The sequence below is a fragment of the Rattus norvegicus genome, chromosome 13 (genome assembly GCF_036323735.1).
Source record: "Rattus norvegicus strain BN/NHsdMcwi chromosome 13, GRCr8, whole genome shotgun sequence".
In the NCBI taxonomy this organism is placed as follows: domain Eukaryota; kingdom Metazoa; phylum Chordata; class Mammalia; order Rodentia; family Muridae; genus Rattus; species Rattus norvegicus.
The window spans coordinates 49,605,396-49,620,749 of NC_086031.1; the positions used below are offsets into that span (position 1 = coordinate 49,605,396).

The 15,354-nt window shown below is 47.7% G+C and overlaps 1 protein-coding gene across 7 annotated transcripts in view; it reads right to left on the reverse strand.

Moving 5' to 3' along the window:
• Nav1 (neuron navigator 1) overlaps nt 1-15,354 on the reverse strand; it is a 252,363-nt gene that overhangs the window by 186,641 nt on the left and 50,368 nt on the right. The window contains exon 1 of one of the 7 annotated variants that reach the window (XM_063272609.1): nt 11,108-12,075. The gene's annotated coding sequence lies outside the window, so the exon portion shown is untranslated. 7 annotated transcript variants of the gene reach the window in all.

Genomic DNA, 15,354 nt, shown 5'->3' on the forward strand with positions numbered 1-15,354 from the left:
ATGTTCCGGCTTCACAGCCTCCAACTGCAAACACGCTAGCACTGTGTTCGGCTCCTGTAATGCAGATTAAAACTTTGGAGTTCGAAGCTGCAGGACAGACATCTAGGTCCTGAGGAATAGGACTTAAGAAACCATCTGGAGGTTTTGTTTCTTAAGTGACAGCTTAGGTCCAGGGTGGAATGAGCCAGGCTGCTGGGTGGGTGGGGGAGGAGCAGCTGTGAGTGGAGCCTTGGGAGTGGGGACCTCCATCAGACAGAGTGAGCCCTAGGCAGCCAGCCAGGTGACGGTCTCCATCTTTCTCATGTTCACTCTATGATTTTCCTCTCCCAACCCAAGGCTTCCAGCATTTCTCCATAGATGAGGTTTCCAGCTGGGCTGATGGACTGTCTCATTCGGCAAAGGCTGGGGCACTGGGCTGGGCCAGGGGAAGGGAGGTCCCTTGGTGACAGAGCAGAGAGATCTCTAGGATTCTGGAAGGGCTTCCAAGCCTCCAGCCTCCAAGCCACTTTCCTGTGTGGGGGCTGGGTTTTGCTGAAACCACAGGTCAGGCAAGTCAGTACCTCTCACCTACCCTCACCCCCACTAAGTTACAGTATTAACTTTTTATGGCTATTTTTAGGGTGTGTGGAGGATCTATCTATAAGGTGTGTGGCTTCTGGGAAGTTGCTTAGCCTTTCCTAAGCTTTAGATGCTTCTAGAGAACAAGGGTGACAAATATCACTGAACTATAAAGATGAAACAAACATTCAGGATAGGAACACATGGGAAACACTTTAATATTATTATTATTAATATGTTATTATCACCATTAATTATAGTATTTTATTTATCATCATTATTATTATTGTTATGCTGTTATTCTTCTTATTCTTCTTATTATTATTATAATTATTATAATAGCTGGAGAGCTGGCTCAATGGTTAAGAACACTTGCTGCTTCCCCAAGGATCCAAGTTCTACTCTCAAACACCCAGGTAAGTCGCTCACAATGTCTGCTCCAGGGAATTCAAAGCCCTCTCCGGCCTCTGTAGACACCAGCACACAACTGACACATATGCATACAGATAAGTAAAAATAAATCTTAAAAAACAAAACATATATGTAAGAAAAATCCAAAAATGCATATATACCGTAAAACTGACTGTACTATCAATTTTTTTAAAGATTTATTTATGTATTACATATGAGTACACTGTAGCTGTCTTCAGACACACCAGAAGAGGACATCAGATCCCATTACAGATGGTTGTGAGCCACCATGTGGTTGCTGGGACTTGAACTCAGGACCTCTGGAAGAGCAGTCAGTGCTCTTAACCACTAAGTCATCTTTCCAGCTCCTATACTATCATTTTAAGTATTTATCTCTTTACTATAATAGACTAAGCTACTTTTTTTTTAAAGAATTATTTAATGTATATGAGTACACTATAGCTGTCTTCAGACACACCAGAAGAGGGCATCGGATCCCATTACAGATGGTTGTGACCCACCATGTGATTGCTGGGAATTGAACTCAGGACCTCTGGAAGAATAGTCAGTGCTCTTAACCGCTGAGCCATCTCTCTAGCTCTGCACCTTTCCTTTTTACTTTTCAGTTTCCGAAAGTCATTCAACATATACTTACTGGATCACGAATCATATGTGACTGGATTGCCTGAACCCTAGCTAATCTTCTCCCATTGCTGCCCCTGGGTGGTGTTTCCAGTTTTCCACTGTTGTAGTTTCTTATTCCGTTCTGTTTTGTTTGTTTGTTTCTTGGGTTTTTTTGTTTGTTTGGTTGGGGTTTTTTTGGCTTGTTGCTTTTGTTTTTCAGAAACAGGGTTTTTTCTGTATAACCCTGGCTGTCCTGGAACTCTCTCTGTAGTTCAGGATAGCCTCAGACTTAAGAGATCTGCCTGCCTCTGCCTCTGAGTGCTGGGATTAAATGTGTGTGCCACCTCCACAACCTGGAGGTTTTCCCAACATCGTGCACAAGATCCTGACAAACCGGCATACGTTTTGTTTGTGATCTGGATCATTTCCTTAGGCTTCATTCTTAGAAGGAGGACCGTTGTGTCCAAGAGGAGAGTCCTGAAAAGCCTCTCAGCTACAAATCGCAGATCGCTGTTCCGAAAACCCAGCCAACTCCTCCTGCATCGTGTCTGGAGCGTCTGACTCATTCTTATCAGCAGGGCATCATGCATCGCCACTGCTGTGTTCTGCAGAGGGCCTGTCCCCCAGCTGGGAGCCTGGCCACACGTACCAGAGCATGAATGGGCCAATGGGTAAAGGAGCACAGCTGGAGAAGGTGTGTGGGCGCCCCTCGACCCTCACTAGTCAGAAGAGCCCGTCTGTTCTCCCTCCCACTAAACCAAGAACATGGACTGGCTGGGTGTGGATGCATATGCCTTCACTGCTAGCATTGGAGAGGCAGAAGCAGATCTCTGTGAGTTCAAGGCCAGCCTGATCTATAAAGTGAGTTCCAAGACAGTACCACCCACTGAGATCCTGTCTCAAAATCAATCAATCAATCAATCAATCAATCAATCAAACAAACCTCAAATGCTCTGAATTGGGGCTGAGAACTTTCTGTCCATAGAGAGCATTAAATAATGGGTCTGTGCCTTCCTCAGTGTCCTCTTGGCATTTAAAGACACAGAGCTGTTCCTCTAGCTGGAATGCTCAGTGCCAGGGGTGTGGTAACCTGTGTCTGTGGGAAAGCCTTGCAATCCATAGGGCGCAGAACCACTGAGGAGAATGCCAGGGAGGCTAAGTGTAATCACCACGGAGCCCCTGTGAGTGCTGGGTACTAAGATGCATAGTTGTCAACATGATCTGTCTTGAATAGTTAAGCACTGCTAGAGCAGCCTGCTCTGTCCACGGGAGAGGAGGTCTCATGGTATGAGGCTCCTTGCCTTCCTGAGAGACCTGGCTGGTCGCTATCCACATGGGAGGGGGACAGGGTGGACGGGCAAAAGCTTATGACACCCCTGCTCCTTTACCTATGTCCCTCAGTGCTGTAAGCCCGGCAAGACCTTGTTCAGACACAGCCTGTGGCCTGTGGAGAAACTCTTCATTGCTTGTCTCACCAACCTTACTGAGACCTCCGCCTTGTGTGGGGTTCAGAACTATCTCACAGAGAGGAGCTCGCGTGGCCCTGTTCCACCATCCGTCCATGCAAAGTGTTCATGGCTCTCTGCCCTGCACTTCACATGAGCACCCCTAAGCTGAAGCCTATCTCCCCAACTCACTACAAGCCATCTCAGAAGGTTCAGGTTTAAACGAAGTAGGACAGCCTCCTGCTGCTGGCAAAATGGCAGGAATGCCCTGTCCTGAAGTACAGGGTCCTCTTGCTACCACCTGACTCCTCCCTCCCTCCCTTTTTGGGTAATGTTTGTTGCCATGGAGATTCGAACACAACGGGGCAGGTAGAAAGCCTGTTGCTTGGCAACGAGATGCTAAAGGTACAGGATTGGCTGCCAAGGTCTAAAGGAGCAGAAAAGATGATGTGGGAAGGTGGGAAATAGAGAAACACCCTGGGGGGACACAAAGGCATAGGAGAGAAGCAGAGAGCAGGACCAGATGGAGAGAACATAAATACAGAAGCAAGAAGAGAGAGCAGCATGTGACCTCCCTAGGGCTGGGTCACCATTTGTGTATTTGCTAAAATGCCCTTGGAGAAACAACCAAAACAAACAAGCATCAGTGTCTTTTCATAAACTGTGTTTATGTTGTAGCAGGATGACCGAAGGAAAAAAAAAAACAAACCACAAAAATTTTAAAAGTCCTTAACTATAAGGGCTGAGGAACCTGATGCGGTGACATCATGCTGCAACAGGAAGCAAACCTGGGGTGGAACCTACATTCTTCCTACGACTTCCCTGGTGTGTGAGCCAATTGGGAGGGTTAACCAGCTTGCTCTTCACTTCTCTCCTCTGTAAAATGGGAACAGCAGAGGTAGGTGACACACACCTGTAATCTCAGCACTCCGGTGACTGAGGCGGGACAGTCATAAGTTCAAAGCCGGCTTGGACTATCTAGTGTGACCATGTCGATAATAAACAAAACCAAAAGGTGGAACAGCAACGTGTACCATAGGGCTGGGAAGATGCGATGGACCCTGGCACATGGGAGGTCAGGTCACTGCTGGCCTTTTACATTTACAACCAACCTGTGCTGTTATCCCTTAATCACTACGTATGGATGAAATGGACAGAGTCCTCTTCGGGTGCCCAAGGACCTGACTTCCACTCAAATTAATGAACCCACTGTCTATGGTACCCAAGCAAGCTACCAACAGAAGCCAGTGGCTCATCTGCTAAGTGGCATGACAGTCTCTCACAGCAGTGGGTAGAGGAGCAGGCTGGTGTGAGTCTGCCCCAATGTCTGCTGGGTACCCTGAACAGACTATTGGAGGCCCACGATCTGTAAACCCACCCCTATTGGCCCCTCCTCCTGGCAAGCCTTCGGAGTAAACTTACAGATCCAGATGGGGGACTTTCGAGCTTCCTGAATTGTATGTGACCGTGGAGAAAACCACGAGAAGCAGAACCCAGTCACGTGGTTGGCAAAGACAGCGCCTCCATTGTAGTTTTCAAGCAAACTAATTTGGTCAGACTAGTGACTTCCATCACCAGAGGCAAAACAAAAAAGACTGACAGAGGCAGCTGTGTGACTTCTGAATACACCATGCCATGTGGGAACCACAGGAGGTCCGTCATGAGTGGAGGGCCACAAATCTTAGGAGAAGCTGTTTAAGGAGGGTGAAATTGTCCCGAGTTATTTTGGGCAGGACAAATTGTCCAACTACTGGTGCTACAGCTACTCAGGAAACTGTAGCAGCTTGGGGCCCATAAAGTTCAGGGAATCCTTTCAGACGGGTCTTGAGTCTTTCTTGCAGTCATTTTCACCTAAGTGTGCTGGTCCTGCCTCCGGGAGCGACTTCGTGGGCTGAGAAGGTACTAACTCAAGGTTCATGCAAGGACTATGGTGGCAGGCAGGCGAGCAATGACTCACTCAGACAGATGCTGTTTAACTCAGCTGTCTCGCTGTCTCCACGGCTTCCTGAGTTCTCTCCCCCGGTACTTGAAACACCTCTGTGGTTTTAAAGCCAACTTTCCCAATAATGCCAACAAGATACCAGAGGGGCGCAGCTGCCATTTCTGTTTGGCTAGAGCCTAGCTTACCAGAAGTAGGATGGCTGAGAGTGGAGATTGGTAGGACCAAGGAAGCCAAGATGAATGCCAGCAAGAGCTGGTAGGCTCCCGGCTCCAAGCTGGGCCCACTGCAGCATCCTGAGCCTAGAGCAGTTCTCTGGGGCCTCCCAAGGGCTGGATCTACAGCAAGGCTAAAGAACTAGGACCAATTTCATGGTAAACAAGACAAAACAAAATTTAGAGGAGGGTCTTGTCAGTCTTAGGAACATGGGGTTACTCTAGGCAGGCTGGTACCCTTCATGAGGAAACATGAAGAAAAGTTCTTGGAGTACAGCAACAAGGGAGACTCAAGACCACTGTAGGAGACAGCCTTGACGGTGAGTGTGCCTCAGAACCATCTGGCTTGGTCGTCATCTTCAACGCATTGATGGCGAGCAAGTTCACCCACAGCCACTCACTCAGGTGGGTAAGTAAAGGAATGGGTAAGGGAAGCATTCATGAGAGGCCTATCGTGAGGTCACCAGAGAGGAGGGAGTGGGTAGCCTGAGCTAGGCACGGTTAGGTTTCCTGAGAGCTCGTAGAGTAAGTGTGGGAGACACCTGTGTTTCAACTACTTTTACAGTTAAGTTTTTATTGTATTTATAATGTTGTGTGTGTGTGTTCATTCATGAACATCCATGTTATGGTAAAAATAAAAAAAATAGATCAGCGGCTGCTGGTTCTCGCGTGCTCTCACTCCGAGTGAATCCGTGGGAGCCGCGTGCTCCGGCTGTCTCTCTGCCAGCCACTTTCACACACTGTCCCCTTGGCGGATTGTTACTATGCCTGACACACATCGTGCTCCCAGGGCCGTTCTAGTGTGGCACCACAACATGCTAGCCCCAGGCATTTCATAGTCGCCCTCTCGAAGCTGTCTCTCTGCCCGCAGGGAACTATGCTCACATCCCCTGTAGTCTGGTAAAGTCAAAGTTCCAGGAACTTGTAACTTATCAATCAGATTTATATGTTAACTTCACAATCCACAATACATCCACACAATAAATTCACTGCCAGTTAATAAAGATATAAACCGCCCACCTAGACAAGATAAAAATTGATCTAGTCCACCTGGATCTGGATCATCCTGCTCCGTTGTCTCCATTTTGATTTTTCTCCTTCTCCTCCTCTCTCCTTCCTATACTTTCCCCCGCCTACCCTTTCTTCTCATCCAATGATAGGCTTCACCTTAGCCTGGACCTGCCTTGCTGCATAATGACATCATCGTATACACCTGTGCCGTGGTATACATACAGAGACCAGAAGACAACTTTTAGAAGTCAGTTCTTCTTTCTACTGTGGGTTCTAGGGGTTGTCTCGGGTGGTGAGGCTTGGATGGTGTGTTCTCCTCACGGGCTAAGCGCTCTCACCTGCCCATACTGCAGATTTACATCCTAAATACTGGTTCTTCATCTATTCATCTAATCCATTCTAGCTGTTGCCACAAAATTCTACAGCCTGGGTGGTTTGTGGCCGACATGTACAGATCTTTCATACTTTGGAAGGTTGGAAGCTCAAGGTTCAGGCATTAGAAGATTCGCTGTCTGCAAAGGGATCACTTCCTGGTTCAGAGGACACCCTTGCTGTGTCCTCCCACACAGGGAAGTTGAGGGTCTCTACCCCATGACCTAATTAACCATTCTTCCAGAGGTCTCATCGCTCAATCACTGGGCTGAGGTAAGGATCCAATGTGTGAAGGCCAGAGGCATGCATTTGCTTTCCACATTGGGTTTATTAAACACTATATCCCCCTGGGATGGGCATCGGTGGGCACTGCTGCTTTAATCAGTCCTCTCTGACCAGAAGCTGAGAGCTTGGAAAGGGAGAAAGAAAAGCGGGCTTAATGACCAGCCTTTGCAGAATCACCAGGAGAGATGAGCATCCCAGGAATCAGGTCTCAGATACGAAGTCTGCCCAGTGCTGGAGGCTGGCTGCCCCGGGTGAACTCCATGGTAAGCGCTTCAGCTCAGGAGAGATCTTTGCTTTACTCCTAGATAAGGGGCTGACAGCTAAGTATGTGAGTAAGCCTCCTCACGGCTCTCGAGCTTTCTCACTTCTCTCTGTCCATTTTCTCCCCTTCTTCCACATTTTCTTTGTAATATTTTCGTTTGTTTGGTTTTTTGTTTTGTTGTTGTTTGTTTTTTGGCTTTTTGCTTTGTTTTTCAAGACAGGGTTTCTCTGTGTAGCCCTGGATGGCCTGGAACTCACTCTGTAGACTAGGCTGGTCTCGAACTCACAGAAATCTACCTCCCGTATGCTGGGATTAGTGTGCATCACCACCACCCAGCTCTAAAGTTTGTATCTTAAAGTATTATTGTTTTGGATTTGCATATATTCATTATACACACTTCAGGTTCCAGAAGGACAGCTTGGCATGTAAGTATACACTGCTTGCCGGCCATGTGTTCCAGCACACCCTCTCTTCTTCCCTGCCCCTCCCCCTTTCTCTTAGTCCCTATATTTCTCTCAGTTTTGCTTTCATTTCTATGCGACGAATGTATGTGTACATATCTAGATCCTATAGGTCTACATACAGCTTGGTTTAATTCACTCGATGATACAATCTCTAATTGTATCTATTCTCCCGAAAAATGACATTATTTTGTTCTTTATGGATCAATAAAATTCCGTTGTGAATATAAGCCATCTTTTTCTTACCCATTCTTCTGTTGAGGAACACCTAGGTTGCTTCACAACTTCTCTTGTAAGTAATACAACTGTGAACATTGGCATGCGGGGTCTCTACACTTGGAGTGGTAGAGCGGGATCGTGTAATACAATACTTACATTGTTGCTGCTGCTTTGTTTTGAGGAACCTCAATACCGATTTCTGTACTGATTGTACTGGCTTAGTAGTGTAAGTGTTCCCTTTTCCTTGAATTCTCACCAGCACTTGCTATTATTTATTTTCTTAATGAAAAGGAGCAGCACTTCCATCTACCCTCTGCCCAGTTTCCCTTAATATTCAACTTTCACATAATCATGGTTCATTGTCACAACCTGGAGACTAACACTGGCACATTACTATTTCTTTAAATTATTTTTTAAAGATTTATTTATTTATTTTATGTATGTGAGTACACTGTCACTGTCTTCAGACACATCAGAAAAGGGCATCAGATCCCATTACAGATGGTTGTGAGCCACCATGTGGTTGCTGGAATTGAACACAGGACCTCTGGAAGAGCAGTCAGTGCTCTTAACCGCTGAGCCATCTCTCCAGCCTGGCATATTACTATTGACTAAACTGCAAGTTCTCTTTGGAATTCACCAGTTTTTCCTTCTATGGCCCTTTCTTCTTCCAAGAACCCCCACTGTATTTGGCTCACCTCCGCCTTTTAAAATTCACAACTCCCTTTGAAGACTGGATTCTGAACCAGTGAGATGGCTCAGTGGGTAAAGGCACTTGTCAGCCATTTGAGTTGTAGTCTCAGCCTTGGCACAGTGGTCGGAGAGGACCAACTCCTGCACATTGTCATCCTGACCTCCATAGACATGCCATGGTGCATGTGCACCCACATGCAAAATAAAATTTTAATTAAAAAAAAAAAAAGACGGGTAGTCGACCTTGCCATGCTTCAGAGAAAAGGCAGAAGACATTTATTTTATTGTCCACTCCAAGTTTGGAGCCTGAAGGCTGATGACAGGAAGGAGGAGAAAATATGTCTCAGAGAAGGTGAGCCCTGCAGGAGACACACTGGCTGCCTCCACCTGGAGACCTTCATGGAAACCTTCCTCTGCCCCAGCCTGGGTGCCTTCCTGTCCAAGGGTCATTCCAAGTACAAAGGCTTTGAGAAAGAACTGCCCCAAAACCCTAACAAATAAGGGGAACACAGAAGAGCTGACTCCTCAGGACCCTTCCCCTGAGGACTGATCATTTGGCCTTTGGATGCAAGCCCAGAACGTGGTCTGTAACTTTAAGACTCAGCCCCTGTTTTGAGCACACAGCAAGCACCTCATAACAAACAGCTGGGAAGAGAAGCTGAGACACTGCATCTCAGCAGAATTGTTCCCAAATAAAGTGTTGTCTCTCTCCCTCTTCAGACTATCCCTGGTGATGCACCCAGTGCTTAACCACTGAGCGATCTTTTCTTGCTTATGACACAGGCACTCTCCCCTCCCTGCTCCTCACCCGCAGGCCCCATTCCCACATGGCCTCTTTTATAGCAAGGATAAGAATGGTGTTTACAGGAATCTGAGTGTTCTCAAGAAGCCTTCCTACAGCTCCCCTCATTAAAAAAAAAATAGACCCCTGGCAAAGACTTATCTTTCTAGAGAGGTAAGATTCATGGAAAGACATTTCTAGAACATCGGCATCAGGGGGTGGGGATGGGGATCCTGTGTCTGAGATCCCATACCTCTGTACTAGGGTCAGGACCTCATGAAACTCTCAACACATTAGTTTTGTGCTCTGTAGTTTACGAGGGTCACAGGGAACTGAGTTGTATCCGGAGCAGGGTGATGGTGGGAGGGCTGGCCGGTGAGAGGTTAATGGACTGGGGCAGCATATCCCAGATGGAGAATCAAGGGATGCTGGCTAATGGGCTCTGCAGATATAAAACCTTTGTCTTCCATTTTCACTAAAATAGGGTTTTGAAGTCCCTTTCCAACCATAAAAATTGGGACCAGAGAAAATGGCAAGGGCAGCAGCTGAACTTGTGATCCATGATGTGTGTGATATTACCTTCTCAGAGAGCCCTCTGATATGATTTCTCTGTCCTAGGGATCCTAGCCAACTAAACCTAGGTGAGGAGACTGGGAAAGTCGGTGACCCCAACACACAGATATCTAGTTTGATCCCTCCTTATGTGTAGTGGGACCTATCCAGTCCTGGGCCCAGGGAAAAACTCCAGAAATGTTTCTGTTGTTTTCTGTTTCTTGAGACAGGTTCTCAATAAGTACTCCAGTATGACCTTTAACTTGGGATCCTCTGGGACTATAAGCACACAGGGCTAGAAATGGTTTCTGGGTAAAGGGCCAAGCCCCCTAATCCTAATACCTCCCTGATAATAACCACCTGTCCAAGGCAAGGGGAAGGACAGGATGACCTTTGTAGAACTCACCCAGCTCCAAGACTAGCCACAGAATGAAGAGCAGCCTCCTCTCCCTATCCCCCGGTCCCTGAACTGCAGACTGCTTACTGGTCGCCAGGGTCCTACCAGGCTGCAACTCTCCAGCCTTGCAGAAAAACAGTCCAGCATCTGCCCTCACCCATGCCTTATTTCCACGAGAAGGTGTCTATCTGATGGACGATGACCTTGATTGAAGATAGAAGAACTCAGTTCCCAGACTTTGGACTAAATATCTACAGACAACCCCAAGGTCTGGACTGGCTTCTCTCACCCCCTACCTTCTGGTTTCATTACGCTAACTCAGGATGCTCTTCTCTCTCCCTCCCCACTAGTTGGTCCACTCATGATTTCCACACCGTGAGAATAGCCTTATCAAATGATTGAGCCCATGACACACAACTGGGTACATTCAGCTTCTCGGGTCCCCTAATGCCCCACAATCCTCACTTCTCCCAATCTGACACCACCACTTGCCCACACGAAACAGGTTTCAGGTCTGTCTTTAGGTAGTTTTAGTCTCCTGCTACCACTAGGATTTCCCATCTGAGAAGACCTCCCTGACCTTCTCTGAGGAGGTAAGAGGCCCTGAGTTCCTCCATGCCATGCACACAACAGTGCTCTTCACTCCGGATCTATCCTGGACTACTCTCCAATACCGCCTTCCTGAGGAAGTTAGCCTGCTGCCTGGTACTGTATCTGGCTCACATTGGACAACCAATGTATCTTGGTCAGCTTCTTGGTCCCTGCAGCTGGTCTCCTCTCTTCTCTCCCTTGAAGAGGCAGGAAGGTCATTTTCCCCTTACTCTGTTCTCTGGAGGCCCCGGAATGAAGGAAGGCAGGATCCCAGAAAAGGACTGGCCTTACCTCCTCTCACTGAGCTGCTGGCTCACCAGTCTGAATGAAGAACACGAGGAACAGCTGTTAAGGAAGCTGACCTGGACATCTTCCGGGCTAAACAGGAAGTAGGGTGGAGTGCAGGGGCGGAGCTTCCTGAGGAGTAGGACAGAGGAAATCTGGCCCACGTGTGTGCGGTGTTTTCGGGTAATCCTAGCCTCAGCCCAGCAGAGCAGAGGCTGCAGTCTGCAGGAAGGTGTTCGTAGGTTCTGTCTTCAAACATCAGTCAGAAGCCCTCTGGGGCCTGTTAGGTTATTCGATCCCCTGTGGTTCGAAGCCCTGCTCAGAAGGCCTCAGTTCCAATCGGCAGGAGCAGCCCCCAGAAAGATGGTAGAATTGGAAATGGGGGAGATGTGGTAAAGACAGGTGTGTGTGAATCCCAGAAAATGCCGAGTCCTTGGAGAGGGTCGAGGCTGGGAAGCAAGGGGAGGCTGCAGAAAACCCAGAACACTCCTTCTAACCTGTTGTTTTAGGGTTTCTATTGCTCTGAGGCGACACCATGGCCACAACTGTTAGAGAGGAAAACACTTAACTGGGGCTGGCTTACTGTTCAGAGGTTTAGTCCATTATCATCATGGTAGGAAGCACGATGGCACGCAGGCGGGCGTGCGTTCAAAAGAAAAAGTTGCTGAGGGTTCTACATCTCCAATGACACACTGACCAGGCTTGTGCCTATGAGAACACAGAGCCCTCTCCCAGCAACACACTTTCTCCAACAAGGCCGCACCTCCCAAGAGGCCACTCCCTATGACCCTCTGGAGCCATTTTCATTCAAACTACCACATCGGCCAATACTGGCACCCCTCCTAGTACTTGGCCTCTGATTACAAGGTCACTCCTGCAGCCCTATGGCTAAACCAGAGATGCCTCTGTTCTTTGTTAAAACCCTTCCTACCTGTTCAGTCTCTTCTTACAAGGCTGTTAGTTCAATGGGGGCATTCTGTCCACCCCCACATCCCACAACCCTGGTGTACGGTTGGTGTTCAATAAATGCTATTAAGTAGATAACTACATGAAGTACTTTGGGAATGACAAAAAAAAAAAAAAAAAAAAAAAAAAAAAAGGGAAGCCTGGGGTTGGAGAGGTGGCTCAGTGGTTAAGAGCACTGACTGCTCTTCCAGAGGTCCTGAGTTCAATTCCCAGCAACCACATGGTGGCTCACAACCATCTGTAATGGGATCTGATGCCCTCTTCTGGTGTGTCTGAAGACAGTAACGGTGTACTCACATATATAAAATAAATAAATCTTTGAAAAAAAGGGGTGGAGGGTTTGCATGATACAGGAATGGGGTGTGTGTGTCAAAGAATGACACTGTTGGTCCTCCTTGACTGATCTAGAAAACAAAACAAAACAAAACAGGAATTTTTTGTTTTCTAACCCATGAGGGTGTCCAGATGGTAATGAGATGAGGTTGATCAAATTCCCTTGGTGTGTTCAAAGCCCTAGCTAGCTTAGGGCTAGCATCAGTGTCAGTGTTGGAGTCCCCCCAAAGAGGGATAAGACAAGAGCTAAATGTATGGGATATTCACCATGTTCCAGCTACTGCCCCCAACCTTTCATATGGCCTTTCATAGCTGGCAAGCTAATTTCACTTCAGAAAACCCCATAATGTAGAAAATGTTATTGTTTCCATTTACAGGAAAGAAAAGGGATGCTGAATCTGGTCAAAGCACACTAAGAAACAGATTAGATTGGCCAATATTTAAACCCAAGCTGCAGGCATCAGAGCCTTCCTGGCTTCCCATGACATCTCTGGTACAAACAACTGCTGGGGTGCTAACCCACGATATAGTCATGAAGGGAGCTAACCACAGTTAGTTAATTAGCATACCAGAAGAGGGACATGCTGGGAAGGAGTGAAGCAGGAGGAAAAGGGTATTCTGGTTATAGAAGATGCACATGTCATAGCAGAAATAGCACAGGAATACTGCTTTCAAGTCATCCCAAAGCAGTGGGATGGGCTTTCCTCTTCCCTCTCTGGGCTATAAGACAGTGGTCATGCTGGAGGGCCAGCCTCTGATCCTCATCTTCCATTGTGCATAGCTGCTCCAGCCTGTCCTTCCTCAGTTCAAAACCTGCCCCTAGATTAACTAAAAACCTGGGGTCTTAGGGTTTTACTGCTGTGAAGAGACACCATGACCATGGCAACTCTTATAAAGGAAAACATTTATTGAGGCCAGAGGTTTAATCCATTATCATCATGGCAGGAAGTATAGCAGCACACAGGCAGTTGTGGTGCTGGAGAAGGAGCTGAGAGTTCAGCATCCTGATCGGAAGGCAGCAGGAAAAGATTGAGTCACTGAGCTTGGGCTTGAACATCTGACCTCAAAGCACGCCCCCTAGTGATGCGCTTCCTCCAACAAAGCCACGCCCACTCCAACGAGGCCACACCTCCTAATGGTGCTACTCCCAGTGAGCCAAGCATTCAGACACATGGGTCTGTAGGAGCCGTTCCTATTCACACCACCATACCTGGTATGTCTGGAAAGAAGGAATCTGTAAGTGGAGGTGATGCTTTGGCATCTGGGGCAGGGATGGGGCTTCAAGGAAGTACTTGAGGGAAAAGTAGCAGTTGGGCCAGAGAAGGGAAGCTCACTGAAGATAGCATTTTTGAGAAAGTATCAGCCAAATAGAAAGGGCTTGCTGACTGGGGGAAGAGAAGAGAAACTATGTTTGATTCTAACAGCTATGCATCCGGATAAGGTACCTCTGTGATTTCTCATATGTCCTTGTGCCTAGCACAGCCCAGGAGCTCACAGAAGCCCCTGATAAAATAGAGCTCAAATGATCATGTTTTGAAGCAGAGACAGACACTCGAGCTGAACCTTAGACCGCAGACAGGAGGGCTCTCCCAATGTGAGTGCCTGAGGACCAAGTCACACTGGCAGGCATGCTTGGACACACCAGTACTCAGACACACAGTGGGTCCTGTGGCACCCCAGTGGGCCGCTCGCTTGTTGGTCACCCTGTTAGTACTAGAGGCACAGACGGTTCTCTACGTTTTGCCTTTGGGGCTGTGTCAGCTGTGCCTTGTCTTTTCTTAGTGCTTAGCTTTGAACATCATTACTTTTCTTATGCCTCTCCCCGTGGAGAAGGTTCAGCTATTCTCTTCTCGGCGTTTCCTTTTCCCACTAGCTGGTCCCTCAAACACACCTCCCTGAAACACAGAGGAGCCAGCAAGTTGAGAACAGCAATTCTCGGAGGGACTCTGCTTTTCTATCCGCTTCAGGCTACCGGTCTTTGCTGGTTTCAGCAGGCTTCCGTGCTGGACAGCTCCCACACCTCCCAGTTCCCGCCTGGAAGCCTGTTGCAGCTTTCCTGTCTGTTTCCTCCTTGACCCTTTCCTGCAATTTTGCCCCTTCCTTTACAAGACTGGCGGGGGCCGGGGGGACTGTCCAACTGCCTTTCCTGAAGACCTTCACTCTCCTTACTTTCCCATTACCTCAGTGCCAGAGGATCAACTTTTGATACACACTCAGGACATAACACTTACCTCCCAAAACTGTTTCCTCCTCCTCCTCTCCCTTCCACCAGAGTCAGGCAACCTGGTTAGACCTCACCTCTGTCATTATTTGATAATGGGCTCAAAGGCTTGCATCATGATGGCTTCACAGTTGGCCTTGTTACAGAACTACCTGAAGTACCTTGTCTCTAAACGTAGCCATTCACTGGTCTCAGGGTAAAATTTCTAAAAATTCCTCTCAGCACAGACCATTGGGTGGCTCAAAGGCACCCTTCCTGCAGCTTCCTGAGGTCCCTGAGCAGTGTGGGAGCTTTCTTTGGCTTGTCATTCCAGCTGTCACCTCTTCCTCTCTCTGTCTCTACAGCCATTCTGAAACTCAAGGCCTGCCTGGATCAGGAGCCTTTGATATGGACAAGGTAGGCAGAAGTGAGCAGCCACTAAGACCAGTCTTGAGGGGTGTAAAACGTGTACTTAAACACACGTTAAACAGCTCCGTCCTCATTGTATCAGTAGAGTTAATAGCAAGGAAATGCACCAGTGACCACAAATCTGGTGCAGGTCCAGGGCATAGAAGCTGAGAGAATTGAGCAAAAGAATGGGAAGAGAACAGAATTCGACATTTGGATAAACTCTGGGTTCTGGATCTGGTGCCTCTGACTCATCTGTCGTCTAGCCGCTGCCCCGGGGCCTAACTAATTGAAGGAAAGTTAAATAGAGCCAAAGAAAACAAGGGAGATATTACAGAGCCCCAGG